The sequence below is a fragment of the Heptranchias perlo genome, unplaced genomic scaffold, assembly GCF_035084215.1.
Source record: "Heptranchias perlo isolate sHepPer1 unplaced genomic scaffold, sHepPer1.hap1 HAP1_SCAFFOLD_125, whole genome shotgun sequence".
NCBI lineage: Eukaryota > Metazoa > Chordata > Chondrichthyes > Hexanchiformes > Hexanchidae > Heptranchias > Heptranchias perlo.
In genome coordinates, this window is record NW_027138483.1 from 1,431,642 (window position 1) to 1,441,907 (window position 10,266).

Sequence of the window (10,266 nt, forward strand, 5' to 3'; positions counted from 1 at the left end):
GTGAACAGCCAGTTGTCGTGGTGCATGGAGGCACCAACGATATAGGTAAAAAACGGGATGAGGTCCTCCAAGCTGAATTTAGGGAGTTAGGAGTTAAACTAAAGAGTAGGACCTCAAAGGTAGTAATCTCAGGATTGTTACCAGTGCCACGGGCTCGTCAGAGTAGGAATGACAGGATGAATACGTGGCTTGAGAGATGGTGCAAGAGGGAGGGATTCAAATTCCTGGGCCATTGGAACCGGTTCTGGGGGAGGTGGGACCAGTACAAATTGGACGGTCTGCATCTGGGCAAGACTGGAACCAGTGCTTTTGGGGAGGGTTTAAACTAATGTGGCAGGGGGATGGGAACCGATGCAGGAAGTCAGTGGGAAATAAAGTGGTGACAGAAACAAAAGGCAGTAAGGGAGAGTGTACAAAACATGACCGGACAGATGGTCTGAGAAAGCAGGGCAAAGACCAAGGGAAGTCTAGATTAAACTTCATTTATTTCAATGCAAGAAGTCTGATGGGCAAGGCAGATGAACTCAGGGCATGGATGGGTACATGGGACTGGGATGTTATAGCTATTACTGAAACATGGCTAAGGGAGGGGCAGGACTGGCAGCTCAATGTTCCAGGGTACAGATGCTATAAGAAAGATAGAGCAGGAGGTAAGAGAGGAGGGGGAGTTGCGTTCTTGATTAGGGAGAACATCACGGCAGTAGTGAGAGGGGATATATCCGAGGGTTCGCCCACTGAGTCTGTATGGGTAGAACTGAAAAATAAGAAGGGAGAGATCACTTTGATAGGATTGTACTACAGACCCCCAAATAGTCAACGAGAAATTGAGGAGCAAATATGTAAGAAGATTACAGACAGCTGCAAGAAAAATAGGGTGGTAATAGTAGGGGACTTTAACTTTCCCAACATTGACTGGGACAGCCATAGCATTAGGGGCTTGGATGGAGAGAAATTTGTTGAGTGTATTCAGGAGGAATTTCTCATTCAGTATGTGGATGGCCCGACTAGAGAGGGGGCAAAACTTGACCTCCTCTTGGGAAATAAGGAAGGGCAGGTGACAGAAGTGTTAGTGAGGGATCACTTTGGGACCAGTGATCATATTTCCATTAGTTTTAAGATAGCTATGGAGAAGGATAGGTCTGGCCCAAAAGTTAAAATTCTAAATTGGGGAAAGGCCAATTTTGATGGTATTAGATAGGAACTTTCAGAAGTTGATTGGGAGAGTCTGTTGGCAGGCAAAGGGACGTCTGGTAAGTGGGAGGCTTTCAAAAGTGTGTTAACCAGGGTTCAGGGTAAGCACATTCCTTATAAAGTGAAGGGCAAGGCTGGTAGAAGCAGGGAACCTTGGATGACTCGGGAGATTGAGGCCCAAGTCAAAAAGAAGAAGGAGGCATATGATATGCATAGGCAGCTGGGATCAAGTGGATCCCTTGAAGAGTATAGAGATTGCCGGAGTAGAGTTACGAGAGAAATCAGGAGGGCAAAAAGGGGACATGAGACTGCTTTGGCAGATAAGGCAAAGGAGAATCCAAAGAGCTTCTACAAATACAGAGTCGGTGAGCGGCGGTAAAGAGCGAGACCAGAGCGGGGATAAAAACAGCGCGGAGAGAGCGAGAGTCCAGTCGGTGAGCGGCGATAAAGAGCGAGACCAGAGCGGGGATAAAAACAGCGCGGAGAGAGCGAGAGTTCAGTCGGTGAGCGGCGGGAGAGAGCGAGACCAGAGCGGGGATATAAACAGCGCGGAGAGAGCGAGAGTTCAGTCGGTGAGCGGCGGGAGAGAGCGAGACCAGAGCGGGGATATAAACAGCGCGGAGAGAGCGAGAGTTCAGTCGGTGAGCGGCGGGAGAGAGCGAGACCAGAGCGAACTCTGAGAGCGAGACTCTGAGACCAGCGGCAGTTCGGGGTGACGTCACCAGTCAGAAAGTGACGCGGCACAGGGGAGGCAGCTGATTGGTGAGTAGGTTCAGGTGAGTATTTCTACCATTTTACTGTCAGTAAAGTAATAAGAAAGGGAAGATCTGCAGGTTTTATAGCAGGTCGTGTTTTTTTTTAGTGAACCTAGGTCCCCAGTATAGTTAACATTTTCTAATTTCAACGTAATTTAAAAGGGGTAACTAAGCTAAGGCAAGTCATGGCAGCAGACCTCGCACCCGTGATATGCTCCTCCTGCAAGATGTGGGAAGTCATGGACACTACCAGTGTCCCTGCCGACCATGTGTGCGGGAAGTGTGTCCACCTGCAGCTACTGACCGATCGTATCTCGGAGCTGGAGCTGCGGGTGGACTCACTGTGGAGCATCCGCGATGCAGAGAAACTCGTGGATAGCACGTTTAGCGAGTTGGTCACACCGCAGGTAAAGGGTATACAGGCAGGAAGTGAATGGGTGACCACCAGGAAGAGTAAGAGATGCAGGCAGGTAGTGCAGGGGTCCCCTGTGTCCATCCCCCTCTCAAACAGATATGCCACTTTGGATGCTGTTGGGGGGGATGACTTATCAGGGGAAGGCAGCAGCAGCCAACTTCCTGGCACCACGGGTAGCTCTGCTGCACAGGCTGGGAGGAAAAAGAGTGGCAGAGCTATAGTGATAGGGGACTCAATTGTAAGGGGAATAGACAGGCGTTTCTGTGGCCGCAACCGAGACTCCAGGATGGTGTGTTGCCTCCCTGGTGCAAGGATCAAGGATGTCTCGGAGCGGCTACAGAACATTTTGGAGGGGGAGGGCGAACAGCCAGCTGTCGTGGTGCACATAGGCACCAACGATATAGGTAAAAAAGGGGATGAGGTCCTAAAAGCAGAATATAGGGAGTTAGGAGGTAAATTAAAAAATAGGACCTCAAAGGTAGTAATCTCAGGATTGCTGCCAGTGCCACGTGCTAGTCAGAGTAGAAATAGGAGGATATTTCAAATGAATACGTGGCTAGAGGAATGGTGCAAGGGGGAGGGATTCAAATTCCTGGGACACTGGAAACGGTTCTGGGGGAGGTGGGACCAGTACAAACCGGACGGTCTGCACCTGGGCAGGGCCGGGACCGCTGTCCTAGGAGGAGTGTTTGCTAGTGCTGTTGGGGAGGGTTTAAACTAAAGTGGCAGGGGGTTGGGAACCTGAGCAGGGAGAGAGAGGAAAGCGTAACAGGAAGGGACAGAAGGTATGGAGTAATAGGTAAAGTGTTAAAAAAGGAAAAAGCAGGAACTAAGCGTCACAAAACAGATTTGAAAGTTCTTTATCTGAATGCACGTAGCATTCGTAATAAAATGGACGAGTTAACGGCACAAATAACTACGTATGGGTATGATCTTGTGGCCATTACAGAAACATGGCTGCAGGGTGACAACGACTGGGAATTAAATATGCCAGGGTATTTAACAATCAGGAAGGACAGGCAGGAAGGAAGGGGAGGTGGGGTGGCTATGTTAATAAAGGAAGAATCACTGTAATACAGAGAAATGATATTGGGACAAAGCATCAAGATAATGAAACAGTTTGGGTGGAGATAAGGAATAATAAGGGAAAAAAAACATTAGTGGGCGTAGTATATAGGCCTCCTAATAGTTGCAACTCTGCTGGAAGAAGTATTAATCAGGAGATAGTCGGGGCATGTAATAAGGGAACAGCCATAATTATGGGGGATTTTAATTATCATATTAACTGGACAAATCAAATTGGGCAGAGCAGCCTTGAGGACGAGTTCATTGAGTGCATCAGGGATGGATTTCTTGAGCAGTATGTAACTGATCCTACAAGGGGGCAGGCAACCTTGGACCTGGTCCTGTGTAATGAGTCAGGATTAATTAATAATGTCCTAGTTAAGGATCCCCTTGGAACGAGCGACCACAACATGGTTGAATTCCATATCCAATTAGAGGGTGAGAAGGTTGATTCTCAAACAAGCGTACTGAGCTTGAATAAAGGAGACTATGATGGTATGAGAGCGGAATTGATTAAAGTGGACTGGGAAAATAGATTAAAGGGTAAGACGGTACATGAGCAGTGGTGTTCATTTAGGGAGTTATTTTACAACTTTCAAAATAAATATATTCCACTGAGGAAAAAAGGGTGTAAAAGAAATGACAGCCACCCGTGGCTAAGTAAAGAAATCAAGGATAGTATCCGACTAAAAACAAGGACATATAAGGTAGCCAAACTTAGTGGGAGGATAGAAGATTGGGAATTCTTCAAAAGACAGCAAAAAGTGACGAAAGGATTGATTAAGAAAGGGAAGTTAGATTATGAAAAGAAATTAGCAAAAAATATAAAAACAGATAGCAAGAGTTTCTATAGTTATATAAAAAGAAAAAGGGTGGCTAAGGCAAACGTAGAGGATGAGACCGGGAAATTAATGGTGGGAAACATGGAGATGGCAAAAATGCTGAACAAATATTTTGTTTCAGTCTTTACAGTAGAGGACACTAAGAATATCCCAACACTGGACAAACAGGGGACTCTACGGGGGGAGGAGCTAAATACGATTAAAATCACTCAGGAGATGGTACTCAGTAAAATAATGGGACTCAAGGCTTCCATCCTAGGGTCTTGAGGGAAGTGGCAGTAGGGATTGTGGATGCTTTGGTGATAGTTTTCCAAAATTCCCTGGACTCAGGAGAGGTCCCGGCAGATTGGAAAACTGCTAATGTAACACCGTTATTTAAAAAGGGTAGTAGGCAGAAGGCTGGAAATTATAGGCCAGTTAGCTTAACATCTGTGGTGGGTAAAATTTTGGAGTCTATTATTAAGGAGACAGTAACGGAACATTTAGATAAGCATAATTTAATAGGACAAAGTCAGCATGGCTTTATGAAGGGGAAGTCATGTCTGACAAATTTGCTTGAGTTCATTGAGGATATAACGTACAGGGTGGATAAAGGGGAACCAGTGGACATAGTGTATTTAGACTTCCAGAAGGCATTCGACAAGGTGCCACATAAAAGATTATTACTTAAGATAAAAAATCACGGGATTGGGGGTAATATTCTGGCATGGGTGGAGGATTGGTTATCGAACAGGAAGCAGAGAGTTGGGATAAATGGTTCATTTTCGGACTGGCAACCAGTAACCAGTGGTTTTCCACAGGGGTCGGTGCTGGGTCCCCAACTCTTTACAATCTATATTAACGATTTGGAGGAGGGGACCGAGTGCAACATATCAACATTTGCAGATGATACAAAGATGGGAGGGAAAGTAGAGAGTGAGGAGGACATAAAAAACCTGCAAGGGGATATAGACAGGCTGGGTGAGTGGGCGGAGATTTGGCAGATGCAATATAATATTGGAAAATGTGAGGTTATGCACTTTGGCAGGAAAAATCAGACAGCAAGTAATTTTCTTAATGGCGAGAGACTGGAAAGTACTGCAGTACAAAGGGATCTGGGGGTCCTAGTGCAAGAAAATCAAAAAGTTGGTATGCAGGTGCAGCAGGTGATCAAGAAAGCCAACGGAATGTTGGCTTTTATTGCTAGAGGGATAGAATATAAAAACAGGGAGGTATTGCTGCAGTTATATAAGGTATTGGTGAGACCGCACCTGGAATACTGCATACAGTTTTGGTGTCCATACTTAAGAAAAGACATATTTGCTCTCGAGGCAGTACAAAGAAGGTTCACTCGGTTAATCCCGGGGATGAGGGGGCGGACATATGAGGAGAGGTTGAGTAGATTGGGACTCTACTCATTGGAGTTCAGAAGAATGAGAGTCGATCTTATTGAAACATATAAGATTGTGAAGGGGCTTGATCGGGTGGATGCAGTAAGGATGTTCCCAAAGATGGGTGAAACTAGAACTAGGGGGCATAATCTTAGAATAAGGGGCTGCTCTTTCAAAACTGAGATGAGGAGAAACTTCTTCACTCAGAGGGTGGTAGGTCTGTGGAATTTGCTGCCCCAGGAAGCTGTGGAAGCTACATCATTAGATAAATTTAAAACAGAAATAGACAGATTCCTGGAAGTAAAGGGAATTAGGGGTTATGGGGAGCGGGCAGGAAATTGGACATGAAGCTGAGTTCGGATCGGTCAATGCCCTGTGGGTGGCGCAGAGGGCCCAGGGGCTGTGTGGCCGGGTCCTGCTCCTACTTCTTGCGTTCTTTAGATTTGTGGTTGGGATCAGATCAGCCATGATCTTATTGAATGGCGGAGCAAAAGAGTAACTAGGGAGAGAGTAGGGCCTCTTGAGGATCAACAAGGTCATCTATGTGCGCAACCACAAGATCCTGAATGAATATTTCACATCGGTATTTACGGTTAGGGAACTTGGGGAAATAAATAGTGATGTCTTGAGGAGTGTACATATTACAGAGAGGGAGGTGCTCGAAGTCTTAACGCGCATCAAGGTGGATAAATCTCCGGGACCTGATGAAATGTATCCCAGGACGTTATGGGAGGTTAGGGAGGAAATTGCGGGTCCCCTAGCAGAGATATTTGAATCATCCACCGCTACAGGTGAGGTGCCTGAAGATTGGAGGGTAGCAAATGTTGTGCCTTTGTTTCAGAAGGGCGGCAGGGAAAAGCCTGGGAACTACAGACCGGTGAGCCTGACATCTGTAGTGGGTAAGTTGTTCGAGGGTATTCTGAGGGACAGGATCTACAGACATTTGGAGAGGTAGGGACTAATTAGGAACAGTCAGCATGGTTTTGTGAGAGGAAAATCAAGTCTCACGAATTTGATTGCGTTTTTTGAAGGGGTAACCAAGAAGATAGATGAGGGCTGTGCAGTAGACGTGGTCTACATGGACTTCAGCAAAGCCTTTGACAAGGTACCGCATGGTAGGTTGTTACATAAGGTTAAATCTCATGGGATCCAAGGTGAGGTAGCCAATTGGATACAAAATTGGCTTGACGACAGAAGACAGAGGGTAGTTGTAGAGGGTTGTTTTTCAAACTGGATGCCTGTGTCCAGCGGTGTGCCTCAGGGATCGGTGCTGGGTCCGCTGTTATTTGTTATTTATATTAATGATTTGGATGAGAATTTAGGAGGCATGGTTAGTAAGTTTGCAGATGACACCAAGATTGGTGGCATTGTGGACAGTGAAGAAGGTTATCTAGGATTGCAACGGGATCTTGAAAAATTGGGCCAGTGGGCCGATGAATGGCAGATGGAGTTTAATTTCGATAAATGTGAGGTGATGCATTTTGGTAGATCGAATCGGGCCAGGACCTACTCCGTTAATGGTAGGGCGTTGGGGATAGTTATAATGAGAATCCCTACGTGGTCAGTTTTCGGTAAAATATTAAAATGCCTACGTGGCAAAGAAGCAGAATGCAAAATGGTTAGAAAGGGTTAATTAGTTAGTAACTGAGATTGGTACAGGTGGCCTGGCCTCCTGCTGGGCCATATGTTTGCGTAGTCAGCAGGTTTGCATGGTCTTAGCAATGTAGAGTCTTTGATGTGATTCAAGGACTGGTCTGAATGTCTCCATGTTTATGGCAGATCAATATAGGTAACGAGCTTAGCCAAAGTTGAAAGACATTCCAGGTTGGGAGATAAGGAACAGAAGGGACAGGGAAGAACATTCCAAGTTGGAAGGTGAGGAAGTATCCCCTTTGATGTCTAACAGCAACATGATCAGCACATGGACGATTTATGATTGGCCGGAAATAATCTAACCTCGCATGGCAACCTATGCCCGGCTTATGATTGGTGTTGACCCTCGTTAAGTATGTTCCAACCCTATTGATTTGTATAAAAACGTGTGGATTTCTGTATGTTTTTGTTCTTGCTCTGCCAGCATAGAGGGACTCTATCAGGAGTCCAAATCAATGCTGCAGACTAAGAACCCTGCTATTAAAGTTGTGCTGAACTTTAAAATGTATTCGACTTCAGTTTTTACTGAACCAGACTGAGGGGAAAGAATCCGGATCGTCATTTGGTGGCAGCGGTGGGATCTTAACGGTCGTTCACCGAGAGTTCGCGGAGTAAGAGGCGGATTGTCTCAGACACGGAGGAAGGAAATGGCGCCCCGATGTAAGTAGTCTTAATTTACTACGTCGGTTTTCCTCCAACCCGTCAGTCTGACGACGAATCGTTCAATCGCTAACACACGTGTGGCGTCCTTACAAGATTCAGGTCAGTCTGGCGAATACACTGAAATAGCAGGAAGAGGTCAGTGGTCGAATATCACTGAGGGAATAACTTGTAAGCGGTAGGTCAGTGGTTAATATCACTGAGGGTAGTCAGGGTTTAAGTTCCTGGTGATTGGATATAAACAGGAACTATTGATAAAACTTCGATGCCGCCAAAAAGGCTCAGGAATTAATTTGGAAAAATAACAGAGGTACCACAGCCAAAGAACTAATTGCTTTATGGAGACAGTACTGTAAAAAAATATGGATAGAATTAAGTGACTAGACAAATGTTTAAAAGACAGAGACCCGAAAAAGAAAGGTTTTGTTGTTTAAGTGTACTGTCCCTTTAAAAAGCCTGTCTTGATCAGTGTTTTTTTGTCGGTGTTGTGGGCCACGCCCCCTTCTTACTGTGTCTTACGTGTTTTCTTCCTTTGTGTAATGTATCTGTCTTGTCGTGTGTTTAATTCTGATACTGCTGAATTAAAATTGGAGTTATTGAGGTTAAGTGACCTATTAAATTCTGGTTCTTATAAAGTGTGGGCATGTTAAATTCCAGACATGGGATCTTCAAAAAAATTGGCATTTTGAATGTTTATTTTGTGATTGGCTGTGGTTTAAAAAGAGGTTAAAAATTAACGGGATACATTAAAAAACTATCAGGATCATTGTGATAGGAAAAGTCGGAAAGCTGGAACAGCTCGGAGCGTTGATTATAATCACATCCACTAAAAGTATGTGAAAAAATAGTGTGCAAAAATATAGTATAAAGCAATCCACAAATGTGAGAAGTAAAAAAATCAGTCAAACCTGTGTGAAGAGAAATTTTGAAGGTGGAAACTTAATCTCAAAGGGAGAAGGATCAAGTTACTCCTACCACAAGAGCAAGTTAATATTAACCCCTTCCATCCCAAGAAGCCAGACTGTCATGCCAAGACCAGTTCAAACAGATAGAAATGACCCAGTCGGTTGAGAACTGTCTGAGGCTTGCCCAGAACACAGGTGAACATGAGGTAATAATTGGTATAGGTTATATTAGTAAAATTGTCCCAATCACTCGGAAATGCCAAAGGCTACAATTGACTGAGATATAAGTTTTCACGCTACAGTGGAAAATTGATAAGAAAGGAATGTAAAACAAATCATATGAAAAGGAAGCATAGGTTAGACAATTGGAAGTCCATTACTTGAGCTATGTACTGACACAGGGTACTAAACGCCTATCAGTTTTACCCTGCCACAGTATGATAAGGAAGTTTTGACAAGTTCTGGGGCTATTCAATTTTATTTGAAATTAATAGTAGAATACAAGATCTCACCAAAGAGGGGAGACCTTCCCTGACAAATTATATAACTCGCATTGAGACTGCTAAGAAAACTCAACAATTAGATCAACACCTCCTAACTCAAGTGTTAAAACAAAGAGCCACATGGAATGAAGGTGGACATCGTAAAAAGAGATAGGCAAATATGGAGACGTAAAGATCTGTGATAAGTGATATAGCAACTGCCTTTGCCTCAGTTGTTAACACCATTGATTTGACAACATTAGATCAAAAGGTCAGAGATTTAGGGTCTCGCATTAAAGATATATTATAAGATAAATGAAAATACAGATAAGGAATTGTCTGAGGATCAAATGCTGACCATATATTTGCAAAGGATAGCTACAGTGCTAGAAACACATGCCCAAACCATTAATAAATTAATAAAAGAGGAATATAACGTATCTTAGCAGGCGGCTGCTAATGATATCTGCTTAATGTGGTTACATCTTGAAAACACAGAGATTAGGACTTGGAGTTAGAAATTCCAGTCTGCAGCCCTGCGTACATCTGTATGTGGGAGAGACCGTGTTTATTTCAGACAGGCTGCGTGCTTCAGAGAAAGAGCAAGAGTGGAACTAGGCACTTTCTCTCTCCTGTTTTGTTTTCTGAATTTGTTTTGGGTATAGGGATTATTCCTTTGGATAAATAAATAATAAACGAAGATTTGACAAATTAATCACTTGGGCTCTCAAGAAGAGCCGCAATGGATTTTCTGTGTTTCTTTTAAAACAGGTGACCCTGGTTTTTTTTTGGGACCACGTGAGTGTTGATGGTGCAGGATTACCAAGAGTAGTTACAAAGTTACGGTGCAACCTTTGCTGGAGAAATTTGGTGCAGGAAACGATCCAGTGGTGTTAAAGATTTAAGACTTTAGCTGCAGACATCAGCG